This window comes from Sorex fumeus, unplaced genomic scaffold, assembly GCF_029834395.1.
Source record: "Sorex fumeus unplaced genomic scaffold, SorFum_2.1 ptg000063l, whole genome shotgun sequence".
Taxonomy (NCBI): domain Eukaryota; kingdom Metazoa; phylum Chordata; class Mammalia; order Eulipotyphla; family Soricidae; genus Sorex; species Sorex fumeus.
This window is the reverse complement of record NW_026606120.1, coordinates 61567443-61585467: the sequence shown is the minus strand read 5'-3', so window position 1 is coordinate 61585467 and position 18025 is coordinate 61567443. Positions and strand designations below refer to the sequence as shown.

General features: G+C 53.8%; 1 pseudogene; it reads left to right on the top strand.

Annotated features, from left to right (window-relative positions):
* The first annotated feature begins 709 nt into the window (after window positions 1-709).
* Window positions 710-11347, top strand: LOC130035051 (tectonic-like complex member MKS1; annotated as a pseudogene).
* The last annotated feature ends 6678 nt before the right edge of the window (window positions 11348-18025 follow it).

Here is an 18025-nt window from a genome sequence, read left to right as displayed (position 1 = left end):
CTATCACCTATGGTAACTTCCTCCTACAGGTTTCCTCAATCCTAGTGAGGTTTTAATGCTCTGTGTGGGGTGTTGAACTAGGTCCAGGTACCCATGTGGGACGGGGATGGAGTGGGGGAGAGAAAATAAGAACTTCTGAGAATTTTCCTCCAAAGAACGTCTCACCCTCAGAGAAGAATCCTCAAGATTCCCTGAAAAGATTGCTGATGGCAAACGTGCTGTTTCTAGGCAGCGAGAGTAGTTCTACCGTGTTCTAAGGAAAACAGCATCTTCTCCGGAGGATCCACTGACCCCGATGCCAGCCGGGATGGTTGGAGACAGGACTCCCTCCTGAGGTGGCCACGACCTGGAATTTCTTCCGACTGACTTGCCAGTGGCAGGTTTTTGTTCTATTGTGACACGAGCCTCAGACTTGTTAGGTTGCCACCCGATAATTTTTTTCTCCTCTGCAGCAACCATTGCCTCTTGAACTCTGGCCTTCACCCGGGAGACCTTAACTGGGAAGCGGTGATGAGAGGTAGTGTGGGCAGGGGGGAAAAGGAGCCAACGCCAGCCTGGGCTTCAGAGTCTAGCACCCACCACCCTGGAGCTGAATCTCTTTGGAGGGGGCCCAGGGCTCTGCCTTCCGGTCCCGCTGCCTTCCTGTTCACCATCCCTTTGCAAAGTGCACCCAGGCCAGCCTCTGTGGAGTGAAGCTTTGCCGGCCCATATGGTGAGCAGCGATGCCACGGGCCTAGCTTGGGCCCAGAGCCCGACCGGGGCCAGGTCACGTGACCCTCCGCGCGGGGGCGCGCGGGGCGGGGGCGCGCACGGCCGCAAGGCGGCAGGCGCTGCGCGGTTGCTTGGGGTCACGGCTGTGGCCGCCTGGAGCTCCGACACCGGCGAGGCCGTTTACCGCTCCCGGGACCCTGTGCGCAACCTGCGCCTCCGGTAGCCCCGCGCTCAGGCCCCGACCGTGTCCTTCCGCCCCAGTTGGCTCCTGCGTCTGTGTCGCTCACTGCCGGCCCCGGGTCCCCCGGCTCCCGTGCACGCGCCGCGTCCAGCCCCCAGGGCGCCCCTCAGGGCCCGCTGCCCCCCCACCCCCAGAGCATCGAGCCCGCGCCGCTTAGCATCACTGTCCCCCCTAGCACCCCGCACCCCGCTACCTCCTCTAGCTCCTCTGCGCGCGCTCCCCAGTGCTCGCGGCACCCTGTTCCCGCCTTCATCTCCTGACCCTCCTTCCCGACAGCGTCCACCTGCAGAGAGTGACCGCCAGCGCCTTCCTTCGAGACCCGCCCGCTGCCCAGGCCGGGAAGGACCTCCTGGGCTTGGCCGCCTTGTGGCCCCAAGCAACAGCCAGTGGGTGTCTGGGGGAGATGAGGCCCCTTGGGGTGTGGGCAAGGGGCTGGGCGGGTGCCCACCTGGTCAGACCCCGCAGAGCCAGGGCTGGACTGCGAGGAAAGGCCACAGGGGCCGAGCGCCTGCACAGAGCCACGGGCCCGTGGGTGGGAAGTGGCAGCCAGGCTTGAGGCCCAGACCTACTCACATGATTCTGTGGGTGGAAGTGGGAGAAGGAAGAGGCGATTCCTGCCCTCAGGATACTCATCTGAACTGTGGTCAAAAGTAGTGCAATGAAACTGTGTAGCACTGATGCTACAGTGCTATCCAAATAATACCATAGCATTTGTTTTTTTGGTCAGGGAATAGTGCTCCACATTCTAAAGCACTGTAGCACTGTTCTCCTGTTGTTCATCGATTTGCTTGAGTGTGCACAGTACCGCAGTACCGGCTCCATTGTGAGACTTGTTGCTGTGTTTGGAATACCGAATATGTCACGGGAAGCTTGCCAGGCTTTGCCCTGCGGGCGAGATACTCTTGGTAGCTTGCCCAGCTCTCTGAGAGGGGCGGAGGAATCGAACCTGGGTCTGTGCAGTGGGTTGCGTGCAAGGCAAATGCCCGACCCGCTGTGCTATCCCAAGGTTAACCACATTCTAAATATAAACATAAATCATTTTGAAAGGGACTGTTAAGTTGGGGTCTTCTTGGAAAAGTGGGATGTTCACAAAATCTATGTGCTTGAAATTTGCCTTATGTGGAAGTCAGGAGGATGAGGATAGAGGACCTGATACTTTGCTAGTTCTGGGGCTTTTACTTTTATCGTATCCGTTTGAAAATGGTTCTCGTAAAAATGTGGGCAGTAGGTTTTGAGCACTTGTCTCTGAAAACGCATACTCAGCCAAGGGCTACGTTCTAATCAGTTTCTTTAAATAATCACTTATTTGTTTTCCTGCTTTCCTTTGGCTGCAACTCTCTTGTAATCACAGTGTGTTTGAAGCTAAATATATGACTCAGGGGCATTCATGACCAAACGTGCCATGCCAGGGTACCTTTCTAAGTCAGTGGAAACAGTCAGGATGGAAGAATTGCACTTCAGGGTCTGTGGCTGAAGTACACAAAAGCCTTCCGTGACCATTTGGTTTCATTTAGATCAGAGGAGAGAAGAGCACTTCTTGGGGCCTAATCTCAGATTCTCCGCATATCCGTGGCTTCTAAGCTTTGTGTAGAGTACTTAATTGTTCACTGGCGCCCAGCTGCTTTGGTGGAAAGCCTGAAGCTTTAGTTGTAAGCAAGTGCAGAGCGAGGAGTGGTGCTGATTTACCTCAGACATCTATCTCCTTGTTTTCTCTGGAGGTAGCCACCGGCCTGATGAAGATGAAAAGGAGGAGGTCGAGATTGGGTGGCAGGAGAAGCTCTTCAGCCAGGTGAGCACGTGTCCCTCGTCTGCTGCATGTCCCTGCCCTTGGCCCCTGGTGGGGGAAGATTCTGTTGTTGTTGTTTTTTTTAAATGAAAATACTCATTTTTAAAATTTATTTATTGAATCACTTTGGGAAAAGTTACAAAGCTTTCAGGTTTAAGTCTCGGTCATGCAAATATCAAACACATTTCCCTTTATCAATACTTATTTTTCACCACGAAGAACCCCAATAACCCCCCCCTCCACCCTCCCAATGCCTGTGAGGCAGATGAATTCTAGTTAACACTCTATCTACTTTGATTAGATTCATTGTTTTGACAAAAGATGCACCATTATTATTTAGAGTTTACACCCCCAAATCAGACATGCTGAAAAGGCATTGTGAAATAATTAGTTTTCTACAGCTGGTCACAAGAATCAAATGATGTCACGCAGCCGCGATTCTGGTGTTTTACTTATTAAGCCTGGAAGTATTTCTGCTGAGAGTCAGATAATTATGAGATTGGTTTCTGTGCTCTCGAGGCATGGCCGTGCCGGAGAGCCACTCGTGGGGGGCAACTCATGACCTCGGTAGGGTGTGAAGGATGAGCCGGGAACGCCCCCCTTCCCATGAGGTTTCAGTTGTGTGAGGGAAGATTCTTGAGATGGATCTTACCAGACTGAATTGTAAGAGGTTGTAGGACTTTAGAGAACCCCCTTGTGTGTTACTGTGGGTGATGTAACCTAGCGACTGCATGTTCCCAGCATTCTGCTCGAAGACCGGCCTGTTTCCTGTCTGGGTCACATGCCACCTGTTACTGCAGACTTGGGAGTCACAATCTCTTTGGCTATGTTTGGCCCCTTGGATTTCTACTTGGATTTCTTGGATTTTTACTTAGCCACCTTGCCTAGACATCAGCCTTCCAGAAGAGAACAAACCAAGATGCCCATCTTCAGCATCCCTGCTCCCCTATTCTCCCTGCACCCCAACTAGGCTGTGTTGCCACCATGGGAAAACAGGTACAGATAAGTGGGAGCTGCCTCCTGACCTGTCCAGTCTCATCATACCTGTGGGGCAGATTTCACTGAGCAGCCAAGGAAACATAAGTGTGACGTTTCTCAGTAGATGTGTTTCTTTATGAGCTCAGTTCGAAGTGGATCTGTACCAAAATGAAGGTGCCTGCCAGAGCCCCTTGGATCATCAGTACCGGCAGGAGATCCTGAAGCTGGAGGGCTCGGGGGGCAGGAAGAACAGGCGCATCTTTACCTACACGGACTCTGACAGATACACCAGCCTGGAGGAGGTATTGCTCTGCCCAGGTCCCCTAACGTCCTTCTCCTCTGCCTCCCTGGGTCTTGCCCCTTCACGGCCTGTTTCTGTATCAAGGTGTTGTGTCTGGTGCTCTTTGTAGCCAAGCAGAGTGGAGAGGGCAGTGCAGGGCACGGCAGCCTCTCCATGGGTACCAGCTAGACAGCAGTGGGGGCTGGCAGTTTCTCTGATGATAGACTGGACGCTGCTAAGGGGAGAAGCAGCCCCCGGGCTGGTTTCCTTCTGGCATTTGAGCTGGAACCTATAGATGAGGTGTGGAGCCATGTGGAGAGAGTTCGTGGTGGGATTTGGCCTCAGCATTGCATGGGTTTGAAGAGGAATTCAGTGCAGTCTCAGGGAGTGAACTGGTCCTGTTTGCCCATCTGACCCCAGCATCATGGATTGTCTTATACTCGATTAGTCCCTTTTTACGCGCTCCCTTTTCTCAGAGATTTGAAAGTGCTCCGGGGAGGGTGAATCAGATGCCTCTGATTGTGGTCTCTGCCCTTGCAGATCTGTGCTGGAGCAGGTGTCAGGGTTGTTGGAAAGTTGCTACTGCGATGGGGAGAGCTGGGGGTCGGCAACGCATGGCCTTTGGGTGGTCTGTGGGGAAATGTGAATGCAGGAGCAGCTGTGCTTGGTCCCCTCTGGAAGCTGCTGCACAGATTCCTTTTGTCCTCTTTGGCATCTCCTGGCCTGTTGTGAGCGTCAGCCTCCCCACACCACTCACTGGCGTTTTGTTGCCACTTTTGCCAAGATTGCAGGCCTGTGTTGGCCCAGGCAGAGGCTGACACACTGCTGCAGCCTGGGGCAGACCAGAGTGTGGCAGGGTTGGGTTTGGACCCTTGTGCCCTTCCCCCTCTGCCGCAGGCGTTCCTGTGAGGGTCTGTTCCTCTGAGGCTCTAGGCCTGGATTCATAGGACAGACTCTGCCCTCAGCCCTCTGTGCCGAGGGCACTGACCAGAGGGTTGAGCCAGGGCTGCTCTTTTCACAGCACTGTAAGAAAATGACCACCACAGAGCACGAGGTGCCATCGTTCTTGGTGGAGTGTATGCCAATGTCAGGCAGTGCCGCCAGGACATGCGGTTGGTAGATCCTGTGGGGCTTCCCGCGTTCCCCTTCCTTGGTCTCTGAGAATCACTTGAGGCTTCACTTTGCTCACTGGAAATCTTCACTTTGCTCCATGTCACTTAGTGATGGCTCCTCAGCCTCTGTGGCCACTTTCTGTTGATGTGATTTTGGGTAGCTGGGCTGATCCTGGGTCTGGTTTCTCTGTCTGTTTGTCTGTCTCTCTCTCTCTCTCTCTCTCACTCTCGCTCTCTCTCTCTCTCACACACACAAACACACAGACACACAGACACACACACAGACACACACAGACACACACACCTTTCTAGTGGCTTCGTCCACTCTGTGGCTTCAGTATACACATCAGAGACCCAGACTACTCCCTCTGACCTTGGTCTATCCTCATCTTCAGTGACCTCTGTTACTATCCCTGTGATGATGATCTGAGACCCCACAGTCCATCCTGCCTCACCCATACCCTGCTTATTATGCCTACAGTACAGTGGCTGTGACATAATTTCAGCTTGTTGCCAGCAACCCTGGTCCCATACTTTTCCCAGCTCCTGCAGCCCGACCCCCTCCCCAGGGCCTGGGAGCTGCCCCAAACCCTTCAGCAGAGAGTCCAGGCAACATTCTGGACTCTCTGCCCAGCTCCTGTCTCGCCTCGGGCAGCACTGTCTTTCTGACCTACCGCTCTGTCCTCTCTTACTCCCTCTTACTGCGCAATTGCACATGTACCATCACTAGATGGGGCTTTCAACAAAGAGTTTGTGTCTCTTAGCTTATAATCACAAAACTTGGAGCCACAGTCACAATCTATTTTTTAAATATCTTTAAAAAAATTTATTAGTGAAACACCATGAGGTACAGTTGTAGACTTACAAGTTTTTGTGCTTGGGTTTCATTTACACAATGATCGAGTACCCATCCCTCCACCAGTGCCCATTCTCCACCACAACTAATCCCAGTATCCCTCCTACCCCCCATCCCCTCACCCCCCCCCTCCTCTGTGGCAGTGCATTCCCTTTAGTTCTCTCACTCCTTTTGGGTGCTGTGGTTTGCAAAAGTGGAATTGAGTGGCAATCATGTTCGGTCTATTTTATAGTCTATTTTATTTTATAGTCTACTCTCAGCATGCATCTCCCATCCTGGGAGAATCCTCCCAATACCCTTTACTTGGTACTCCCTTCTCTGTCTGAGCTGCCTTTACCCCTAGAGTGTGCGGCTGGCCTCCAAGCCATGGAGTAAACCTCCTGGTATTTATCTCAGCTATTCGTGGGTGTTAGTCTCCTATTTTGTTACTTTATGTTCCCCAGATGAATCTTTCTCTGTTTGTCCCTCTCTTTCTGACTCATTTCACTTAGCATGATACTTTCCATGTAGTACCACTTGTATGTAAATTTTATGACTTCATCCTTTCTAACAGCTACATAGTACTCCATTGTGTAAATGTACCAAAGTTTCTTTAACCAGTCATCTGTTCTTGGGCACTCAGGTTTTTTTTTTCAGATTCTAGCTATTGTAAACAGTGCTGCAATGAACAAACAAGTGCAGATGTCACTTCGACTATACTTTTTTGCCTCTCCGGGATATATTCCCAGGAGTGGTATTGCTGGGTCAAATGGGAGCTCAATTTCTAATTTTGTGAGAATCATCCATACTGTTTTCCAAAAGGGCTGAACCAGTCGGCATTCCCACCAGCAGTGAAGGAGGGTCCCTTTCTTGCCACATCCGCGCCAACACTGGTTGCTTTTGTTCTTTTGGATGTGGGGCAGTCTCTGTGGTGTGAAATGATATCTCATTGTTGTTTTGATCTGCATCTCCCTGATGATTAATGATGTAGAGCATTTTCTCATGTATCTTTTAGGCATTTGAATTTCTTTGAGAAAGTTTCTGTTCATTTCATCGCCCCATTTTTTGATGGGGTTGGATGTTTTCTTCTTGTGGAGTTCAACCAGTACTTTGTATATCCTTGATATCAACCCCTTGTCGGATGTGTATTCGGTGAATATCCTTTCCCATTCTGTAGGCTGTCTTTGTATTTTGGTCACACAGTCACAATCTAAACCAGTGGCCCTGGCCCCACTTGTACTTGGAGTTATTTAACTCAGTTCTGACTCAAATGCTCGTTCCATGCGTCTGGGCTCTTTTCTCCTGGATCACTGAGATGTCTCAGAGATATCCGAGGAACCGCGGACAGTGTGAGGTGACCAGGATTGACTGCCCAGCTGGGAGCAGGTGTGTGGGAAACTTGGGAAAATCGGCCCGTGTCCTTGACCACCCCCTCTTTGGTGCCCTCGCCCTCAGTGGCCTTTTTCTTCCAGACTGGTCAAGCCCCGAGGTCTATCGGCTCTCAGGAATGACACAGACCTGCGTCACCAAGTCTGTGGGAATGGTACGGCAGGGAGGGAGTTCCTGGTGGGGATCAGGGCTGGGTTGGGCGTGGTGGCCGTGATATCTGTGATGTCCCTGAGACCCTCAGCCAGGCGGGCTCAGGGTGGGCTCTGCGGGGTGCCTGGCCCAGCGCCACACATGCCTTTGGTGTAGAACAGCTTGTCCTGGTGTCCCGGCCCCTCCATTTCCTGTTCCCACCTGGAGCTGGAGTTGGGCAGGTTCCCCCAAGAAGGGGCTGTCATTGCTCCCCCGCGTGGACACTCTGTCTCCAGACACTGTCCATCCTCCAGGACAAGGTGGCACACTTCTGCCCGTTCTCATGGGAGGCCTTCTTCCTACAGCAGGACGGAGCTGCTTGGGGCCTCCAAGGGGAGGTGTATGACCTGGAGCCTCTCCTCCAGCTCGCAGATGCTGCCCTGGAGTGGCCGGTGCTCTACTGTGAGGTGCTGTCCCTGGACTCTTGACAGCGGTACCGTGTGGAGGGCTATGGCGCTGTGGTTTTGCCCACCACCCCAGGTGACCACCACACCACCCTTAAGGCAGACTGGACTGTCCATGCACAGTTCCTGGGGGACTTGAGCGATGGGCAGCTCATGTGTGGGGACCTGCCCTGCGTCTCTCTGACGTGTGCGGCCCTCAGAGACAGATGTTGCAGCCCGGGGCTCTGGGGTGCTGGAAGGACAGAACACCGGAGACTTTGGGGTGACGTCTCGCTGCCAGCTGAGAGCCAGGTTGGCACAGAGTGTTCCCCCAGTTCTCCTCAACACCTAGAGGTGGAGTGGGGGGTCAACTGTGTCAGCACAGGGGCAGTGGGGGCTGGGGACAGGAGAGTCATCCCTGGTTTCTGGGAGCAGCGGGGAGAGCTGAGAGGTGTTTGCAGGGTCCTCTAGCACCTCAGTCAGCTGCAGGGGCACCTGTTGTCACAGGGCCGCTGGACCGAAGTCTGGGCCACAGTCTGTGAGGGAGCCTTGGCCTGACCCCCAGCCATACTCTGTCCCTGCACAGGCTCCCATATGCTGACGGTCCCCACGTGGAGGCCACTGGAGCCCTGCACGGTGGCCGAGCTGAGGCGGTTTTTCATAGGTGGGTCTCTGGAACTGGATGACATCTCCTTTGTGCAGATCCCGGAAACCTTCAGGGTGACCATGATGTCGGGGACACAACCTGCGGGGGCGAGGTACCTCCGGGCAAAGGTAGGATGGCGTGAAGCTCCTGGACTGGATGGGGCTTCACCTTGGCCCAGCCCTTGCTTCCTACCAGCACCAAGAGTGTGGACACTGCTCCCAAGCCTCCCACTGCTCTGGCCCCCAGGGCTGGCGGCTGGTGGTGTGGAGTCGGGGGCAGTTGGGGGTGCTCTTCTGTGGGCTTCCCAGGAGTGGGGTGGGGACTGGGTTGTGTGTTTTCGAAGGTCCGGCGGTGCTCTGTCTCTCCTGCCACCCCCCTTCGGTAGTGTCGCATCACATCCCCCACCCCGGGGAGATCTACAGCAAGGTAGGCGAAGGAAGGAACGTGGGCCAGGCTGGTCGGTATTAATTGTAGTTTATTCCAATCTTCACTCTCACCTCTGACTCTGCCCTCTGGAGCCCAAGCTCCTGAGCCCAAGCCTGTACCTCAGCCTGAGCCTCTGCCTGGGCCTCAGCCTGAGCCTCAGTCTCTGCCCTCTCGAGCCCCAAGCCCGAGCCTGAGTCTGAGCCTGAGCCTGAGCCTGAGCCTGGGCCTCAGCCTCCTCCTCAGCCTGAGCCTTCTCTCTGCTCTCTCGAGTCCGAGTCTGAGCCTCAGCCTCAGCCTCAGCCTCAGCCTCCGCCTGAGTTTTCTCTGCTCTCTTGAGCCCAAGCCCCCTCCGAGCTTACAGTCTTAGTTTATATAGCAATCACGTAGGGTGGTGACATAAAGGTGGGTTGAACATTAACAAATCAGCAAAGAGAGGTAAGATCACGCCTCGAGGAGCTTAACTCAAGGATAAAATCTCATCTAAAGAGATTATTTCAGATTACCAGGAGATCTGCTCAAGGGTGGGATCCCAACAAGGGTGTGTTCTTTCCTCAGATAGTAATCTACTTAAATAGTTGTAGTAAATCTACTTCCAGTATTTCTAGCAATGTCATTCTGTATGAGCACAGTAAGAGATATAAACTTAGTTTGTTTCTTCCTGAGGACATCTCACTATATATTCTGCAGTTCTCAGGCCAGGCTAGTCTTCCTAGCCCCAGCAGGGTCTTGGTCTTGTCGTTACTTAATTTCGGATCATGACAGCATTTGTCCATGATCATGCCCTCAATTTATAGTTGAGTATCGTGGCACTTTGGCCTGGCCCATTTCGATGCCAGGGTAGCTCACAGCTTGTCCTGGGTCCATTCAGTCCTTCGTTGGGAGCCTGCTTTTGGGGTGCTAGGAACTAAGGGCAACTGAGTCAAGAAAGCAGATGCCCAGGAGTAAATATTATTCAAAGTCAATCAACTCCCACGTTACAAAGCATAATATTACCTGTCTTCCTGTGTCCTTACAGAAAGGACATTGCTTTAAGGTAAATTATGCAAAAGACATAACTGACAATACAAGTTCAGTGTCCTTAGAAGGATCTGCTCTTACAGGCTAACAGAATCTGATTAGGGAGAAAAGGTGATTAACTGGCTGGGGAGGAGAGTACAGAGAAGAGTTTACAGATAAACAGAGGAATGGGAATGACCCAGGAGCACTGTGATGGGTGTAACCCGATAATCCTACGCTCCCTGTGGCAATGTTATCCTACACTGGGCACCCTACCAGAGGTGGCTGGAGGCTGCACCCTGAAGTCAGTCCCTGTGTTCCTCAGGCGCCCTGGCTGAGCCACTTCAGGCTGCTCACGGAGACCTCAGGCAGTCCGGTGGGTCCTGCTCTCAGCCCTGTGGCCTCTGGTCCCGAGCATCCTGCCCCTTCACTTCCGGTCTACCTCCCCCGCAGGGCCTTCCTGGAGTCGCACTCCCTCCGCAGGAGGATGCAGAGCATGCTGGACCGGCTGGGGGGCTTTGACTAACAGAGCTCAATTCACGTGGTGCTCAGTAGGTGCCTGCCCCTGTGGTGCGTTCCCGGCCGTTCTGGCCAGGGCTGCTGACCGCCCGACCTGTCTCCCTACAGTCGCCTTCCAGAGAGCCTGGCACCGCATGCGGGAGGTCCAAGAGAGCCTCCCCCAGGACCTAGTGAGTCCCTGGAGAACCTTGATCTCCTAGTCCCCTAGTCTGCTGGTTTGGACACTGAGGCTCAGCAGACACCCTGAGCCCGCGCTTGGCTTTCATTGCTTGTGTGAGGAGCAGCGACCCTGGAGGGGCCCACCTTCCTCGGCCCCACAGGAGGGCTTCTCTCTCCTTGCAGAAACAGCAGGGCACCCTCTCTCTTCCCCTCCCCCTCATGTTGGGGTTTATGGAGGGGCAGGTCAACAACTCGGACCCTGGGGTAGAGACATTTCAAGGTCCCCTCTTAAGTTCTGTCCCACACAGTGGCCCCAGTCCCAGGGACAAGGGGTAGCTGGCCAGAGAGCTCAAATTCCGGCCCAGAGTGTCAGACCCCCACCCCAGGGGCAGGGGTGCAAAGTGACATTCAAGGTGAACTGTCTTTGGGTTGATGCAGAGAGACGGTCACTAAGGTCTTGCTTGTAGACAACGCCATTTCACTCCCCAGCACCAGCAGGAATGACCCCCAAAAGCAGGATGCAAAATGAACAGCCTTCTGTGCACGGGGTCTGCTAACATTCATTGGGGTTCTTTTTGTATATCAAAAAGCTTTTCATTGGGGTTCTTCTGTACATTAAAGAGCTTTTTATCCAGATTCTGTTCTGTTTTTCTGCTCAGTTCTGGCTGGCCTGGAGAATCCACCATGCCTGGCCTAAGGCATCTCAGTCAGTCTTTGCAGAGATTTTCTCACTCAGACGAAGGCTCTGAGGCAGGTGTCAGTGGGTGCTCCAGTGGCCCTGAAGCATGGGGAAGAGAGCGTGGGTCTGAGGCCCTTCCTGCCAGAGCCCAGCCTGCCTCAGCATCATATACCGGGTTAGGAATAGCTCCCCTTACCTTCGGAAAACTCACTGCACCCCCCCCACCCCATACCCACAGAGGCCTCACTGCTTCCCTTCCCCTCCCCATACCTACAGAGGCCTCAATGGCCCCCCCACAGGCAGACAGGTCCAGTCTGGGGATGTGGCTGCAGTTCACAAAGTCCTGGGGGTAGCTTCTGCCCTTGAATGGGTCCTTGGACACGGTGCTGATGCCCGTGTTGTCACACAGAACCAAAGACAGGGCCTGCCGCTATCTCTCTGTGAAGACGCCCGGCTTCTGCCACCAGAACCTGCGGGGAAGATGAGACTGGGAGGCTCCGAGGGCCCGATTTACCGACCTCTGGTTCCAGGTAGCCTGGCCTAGTCATTGTGGCCTAGCAGGGCGTCCTCCCCAAGTGCAGCCTTCAGCGGCTGGATCCTGGAAGTCTGGGAGTGGAAGCTGGAAAGACCCAGTGTCAGGTGTGCGGGCAGGGTCCTCACCTGTCCCCACTGCGGATCCTGTGGAACTGCTTCTCCAGCAGACAAGCCAGGAGAGGCCCCACGCGGGCTCCTGGCAAGACGGGCTCCGCCATGGCCCCGATCCACAGGTCGATGTTGTTGGCCGTCCCATACAGCTCCAGAACTCTTTGGCCAAGACCGGTTTTTTCAGCACCAGGCTGAGCTGAGCCAGGCTGGGAGAGGCTGCAGAAGCGCCTCCAGGCATTGTACCCTGAGGGAAGGCCAGGAGTACTGTCAGAGTTGCCTCCGCTGCCCTCCCATGAGACCCTTCCAGACAGGGTGGTGGTCAGGCCCTGAGCCAGAGCCCCATCCCTGCTGGCACCAGACCCTGCGCCATCCAGACACCAAACCACTGTCGGAGAATATAAGACGGGAGACAGCCCAGGCTCTTGGGCATCTCAGTGATGACGGTGTCCTCCTCTTGAACCCACACTGGTCCTGACCCAGTCTGTGATGAGCTCAATTAATGTCACTAAATGCCTCCATTAGAGCAACTGAGACAGTAGGACCACGAGACTGGTTTTCTCCTCCCAGCCTCTCTCGGGTCCGAATGTTGAAAGGACTGGACAGATGGAGCAAAAACCAGCAGGTTTCAAGCCGCCCTGCTGAGGTGGGCCATGGGCAGTACAATTCCTCTGGGTCAGCTTGAAGGCCACAGGTAGGGCAGGAGGGACTCAGGCACTGCACTGTCCTGGGTGGATTCGCGGCTTCCCAGCAGGGGGCGCCCGAGTGAAAGCAGGAAGCAGCTGCTCAGGACCTGAGTGCTGGGAGGGCCAGTCCTAGGGGCCTGCAGCCTAGCCCACCCCCCTCAGCCATGGACATGGGGCACCTAGCTGCCCCCTGGTCCCCACTGAACAGGGGAAGACCAGGAACATTTGCTGATGAGTCTGACTGTCCTCCCGGGCTCGTGGCCTGGGCCCAGTCCTCTAGCTCATCTCCTGGCTACACCTGCTGCCACAACTGCTTCTCATGTCCCTGGAGGGTGCTTCTGCCCCATCCTCACCTACAGCTCGCAAACCTTGACCTGATTCACCTGCTCCCGGCAGCCCAGGCTTGGTCGGCCTCCCCTGAGCCAGCCCTGGACCTGCAGCCTGAGAGTCCTTCTGGAACTGTCCTAGCGGGGAGGGACTCTGCCCTCCATACCCCAAACCTGGGTCTTCCTGGGAGGGAGAGAAAATGTGCCACTGACACCTTGAACATCCCAGACAATGACGCTAACTCGGGGCGCCTCAGCTTCACGCATCCCTTAACTCGCTCTGTTTCCACTCCAGCCCCCAATTTTCTTCAGGGATAAAATGAGCAGAAGGGATTCTCTGTCCCTGTCTCTCAACCTGCTGCTTTCTCTTGTCAGCCAGGCCTGCTGTCCTGCCCTCCCCTCTGACCCAGGCTTGTCCAGGTCTTGAACCCGCAGCCCCAGCTGCCCCTAGTGCAGGTCTGCCTAACCGCATCCACCTGGGCTGACTACCCCCAAACCCATCACATGCACACCTCTACCCCACCCTCTACCCTACCATGAGGTGGCGGAGGATGGAGTCACTGCCACCTGCAGTGGGAGAAGGTGAGGGGCTTGGGTCAGGCCTGGCTGGGCAAGTGTCTGCCTTAAAATATACTGCAAGGCAATCCTAGCGGAACCAGTCAGTTGTGCATCTGCCATGGCAAGTGTCAGCAAACAGGTCCGGATGCAGGAAGGGGACCCACTCCCCCATTGCAGTCTGAGGGATTGCTGTGTGGCACTGAAAATAGGGCCAAAGGATCCGTACTGGCCATCCAAGCACACCACAAAGGGTGGCAGCAGCATGTGGCTGAAGTTCAACGTCAGGATAAAGACATTGGCCACTCGTGGGTCCTCTCTGGGGCAGGTAGGGCCATTTCTCCTCATCACACCCATGTCCCCTCCACACATCCATGGGGACAGAGAGTGGCACACAGTGTCACTGGCACAGGGAGGCAGCAGGGAGCAGAGGCCAGGCATTGGGGCCCCCTCAACCCTGGGCTGTCTGCACCCCCACCGTGTGTGCAGGAGGAGGCAGCCGTGTCCTCTGTAGCTCTCTGGGCCAAGGCTTGCTGTCTGCCCCTGCCTGGACTGTTGCACCATGTCTGAAGACCAATGGAGTGGAGGTGTGTGCGGGCACACTGGGGCCCAGATGCCCAGGAACTGGTACCGGCCACAGACTGTCTCTGCCGGGAGCCTTCAGCTGCTCCCCCAAGTCAGGAGAAGAGGCAGGCGCAGGTGGGCAGAGCCTGCTGCTCCTATCAGGCACTCTCAGGAGCCTCTGGGCAAGCATGGGTCTCCCTCGTGGCTCCTGGGCTCCAGTCACTCCCTCTGTGCCCAGGCACTCCTGTCCCATACTCCAGGGAAGCTGATCTGGCAGGATCATGGGGAGGGACCAGTCTGGGGCCAGCGGGGGCCGCCCCGCACAGGTAGCCCAGGACAGAACAGGTCAGCTCAGCTGGATCCTCAGTGACCACAGCAATCCCTGGATAGCCACTCTGACCCTCTGGGCTGCGGCCTCACTGGCTCTGGCCTGGGCCTCATTTGGCCCCTTGGAAAATCAGCGTGCCAGTCACCCCTCCCTGCCACAGCAGCTCAAAGGTTGGGAGATGACCCTGAAATCATCTCACAACCGCAAACCATCCTCCTCCCCAGCGTGACTTGTCCCAGCAGCAAGTGCAGGCGGGCATCCTCCCCTAGGAGGGTCCCTGAGACCAGCAGGAGGCGCACTCCCTGCCAGTCCCTGGAGGCCGCTGTCACCTGCGGGCCGGGGGCAGGGAAGCCCTTTCTGGCCTAGCCAAGCCTGCAGAGGCACATGGAGCCGGTGCAGGAACAATAGGTGGACTTTGAATTAGAACTGGGGCAGCCTTCTGACTCATCCTCGAAGGGAGGCTGCCCCGCACAGGCACGTAGCCAGGACACAGCCGAGGGTCCTCTTGGGTCACCCCGGGCCTCGCTGAACAGCCCTTCCTGCTATCCATCCGTGCCCATGCCGGGCACAGCACGCAGCTCCTGGGCTCACATGGGCTCGGTAGCGAGGCCCGACTCCACCCGCCCCTCCCCGCCCCGCCCTGCCCCTTCCCGGGTCTCACCTGCCAGGAAGCAGGGGATGCGCGCAGGGGTTTTCTCCAATGACACCCCAGCTGAAGAGCAGTTTCAGGCTCAAGAGCACTTTGGAAGTGTAAGAAGGTCTGGGTGCTTTCTGTTTTGGAAGGTGCAGACCCAGTTAGTACTCAGCTTATTCCTGGCTTTGTGCTCAGGAATTATTCCTTGCAATGCTTGGGGGCAACCATATGTGGTGCTGGGGATCGAACCTAGGTTGGTTGCATGCAAGACAAGCACCCTCCTTGCTGTACCATCGCTTCAGCCCCTCATTTTCTTTCTAACTTTCTTCAGTGACCATTCAGCACTTTGGGCAGCTTCTCCGGGCTCCTCCAAACACCCCCAGGCAAACTGAACTGGTCTCTTCCCTTCCAGCTTTCTGTTCCCTGCAGCCAGGCAGGTCACAGAGAGCTCCCTGGATGGTGGAGGGGGCTCATGAGAATTTGCTTGTGTTTTTTTTTTTTAATAAAATCTAATCCCGGAGTTGTGAGACAGTGTTGGAAGAGGTTGGAGTTTCTGCTCTTGGCAGCTGGAAGTGAATATAGTCAAAGTTTTCCCGTGAGTCTAAGGTTGGACAAGAATAAGAGGTGGGAAGGTGTGTGTGGGAAATGAGGAGGGTCCTCCATATAGGACTTCAAAGAGAGACAGGAGTAGAGGCAGCCATGGCCTGAGGATGAGGTGAGTTACAGCAGCTGGAAGCAGCTTAGCCAGGTGCTGCTTTAAAGGATCTTGTATTTGCTTAACCTTTCTGGAGGGCTATGGGGGGATAGGCTGTAACCTGTGTGTAATATTTAGACCTTGAGAGATTTACTGGGGGATTTGAGAAACAAAGGCTGGTTGATGAGTCAGCTGAGAAGGTGGGGATTTTAAATATGTATGTGCAGATGGGGCAAGCCCTGGTCATTTGTTCTAACCTGGCTTCTAGACTAGTGACTAGAAAGTATTGTCTCAGGCACATGGAGAGGGGTGATTGTTTCTGTGCCATGAAGTGTGGAGCAGGCAAGCAAGTTGGACTTTTGTTCTTTGAGTGGCATGTCAAGACTATTTGGTAGGCACCACCCAGCCTTTGGAGAGGACAGTTTGTTCTTGTTTGGAGCATGGAGGCATAAGGCGAGGGGGTGAAGAGACAAGGGGTGAGTGAGTGTGGAGGAGATCTCTAAGGAGCTGCCAGCTTTATTGTTTTTCTAATACTATCAGCCCCTTTGCTCTTTGACATCCCTTGCAAGGAATAAGAGCTATTTTAGGAGGTAAATGGGCATCTTCAGTGAGAGCAAGAATTAGCATTCCTTGTTTCATGGGGGAACCAGTGGTAGTTAAGTACTCCATACCTCCCAGATGGCAGCATGAGAATGGAAGATGTATTTGGGATTGGTGTATATATTTAAAATTTCCTTTATTTCCCCAATCAGTGGGCTTTTATTAGAGTGTAAGCTCTGTCTTTGGAGAATAGGTCTCCGGGGCAGTGCCCTGGCTTGAACAGTAGAGATTGTGGGCACGATGGCAGATTTTACTTGATCTTGCCCCTTATGTACAAAATTACTGCCCATTAAACTAAGCAGGGCCAACCTCTGCTGAAAGTTTATCTGGCGAAGTTGCTCTTGTTCTACGTGTTCCAGGCAAGTGTGTTGACGGAGTACGAGGAGAGGGTGTGAGGGGGCCCAGATGTGAGGAGGACATTTGTGAGTCAGAAGTGTGAGTTTTGGTAAAGGATTTGGTAAGTGGTCAGCTGAGGATACAAGTCTTTGAAAGCTCTGTTTTGCAGGATACTAAGGGCTTGTTGTGTAGAACATACCTGAAATGTCACCCGGTGGTGAGTGTTAGAGCTTCTTGAGTTCATAAGGCCACGGCTGCCAGCTGCTATGCCAGATTCTCCCAAGCTGTGGGTCCGCGGCTTCCCTGACCTCAACTGCAATAGTGGGTGCCCTTGAAAGCTCAGCCTGAGAAGGAGGAGAAGCAAATAAGAACAGAGTTGTTGTAAGGTGCAAATGTAAGGTGGAAAATTTTCTTTTGTTTTCCATGAGTATGCAGGATTAGGCAAGGAATGGAAGAAAACTCGAGGTTATAAAAAAGAATGTGTGGGGAGAATAGAAAGATAACCACTTTCTAGGGTAGGGGAGAGTAACATAAATGTTATGTTACTCTCTTCATATATATATATATATGAAACTATTCTCATTTATTTTTTTTATTGAGGCATCACATTTTCCAATACTGTTGGGGTTGTTTGACCTTTTCAGAGCTGCTGCACCAACTCCTGGCTCAGTGCTTCATGAACCCTCCATCATTATCCCAAGGCCTCTTCCCCCTTTTCCCTTCCCTGGTAAAAGGATCAAAGGCAGTTTGGGTGGTGGGGTTAAAAGAAAGTGAATTGATACCAGGGTGAGAGTAAAGAGACTTAAGTAGTTAAGTCCAAATTTGGGGACCTAGAGGCTAAAGTAACCCACCAAACCTAGAAATGACTCAAGATCTTATTTACTTTTTGTTGGTTTGCTTTGGTGGGGGGTGGGGGAGGGAGTCAGACCTAGTAGTAATAAAGGGGTACTCCTGGCTTGGGGGTTACTCCCAGTGCCAGTGCCAGGCATCAAATCAGGGTCTGCCTCATGCAAGCAAGTGCCTTATCCAATGTACTATCTCCCTGGCTCAGGTCTTGTTCTGAAGAAGGGAAGTCATCATTGAATGAGGGGATTTGTGGGGGATTGTGACTGCATGAGTTCCCTGAGAGATGGATAAACCCGAGTAGGTGACAGTAGGAAGGCAAATTTCAGCTTTACCAAGAGAGATGAACTCTCCCTGGAAATGTAGAAAAACTTAATATAATGATGGTGTCTTTTCAGTACAGACAAGAGAAGGAAGGTGAGCATAATAGAAGATCATCAACACATTAAAGGAGAAGACCTCAGTTTAAACTCAGTTGAGAAAGGCTG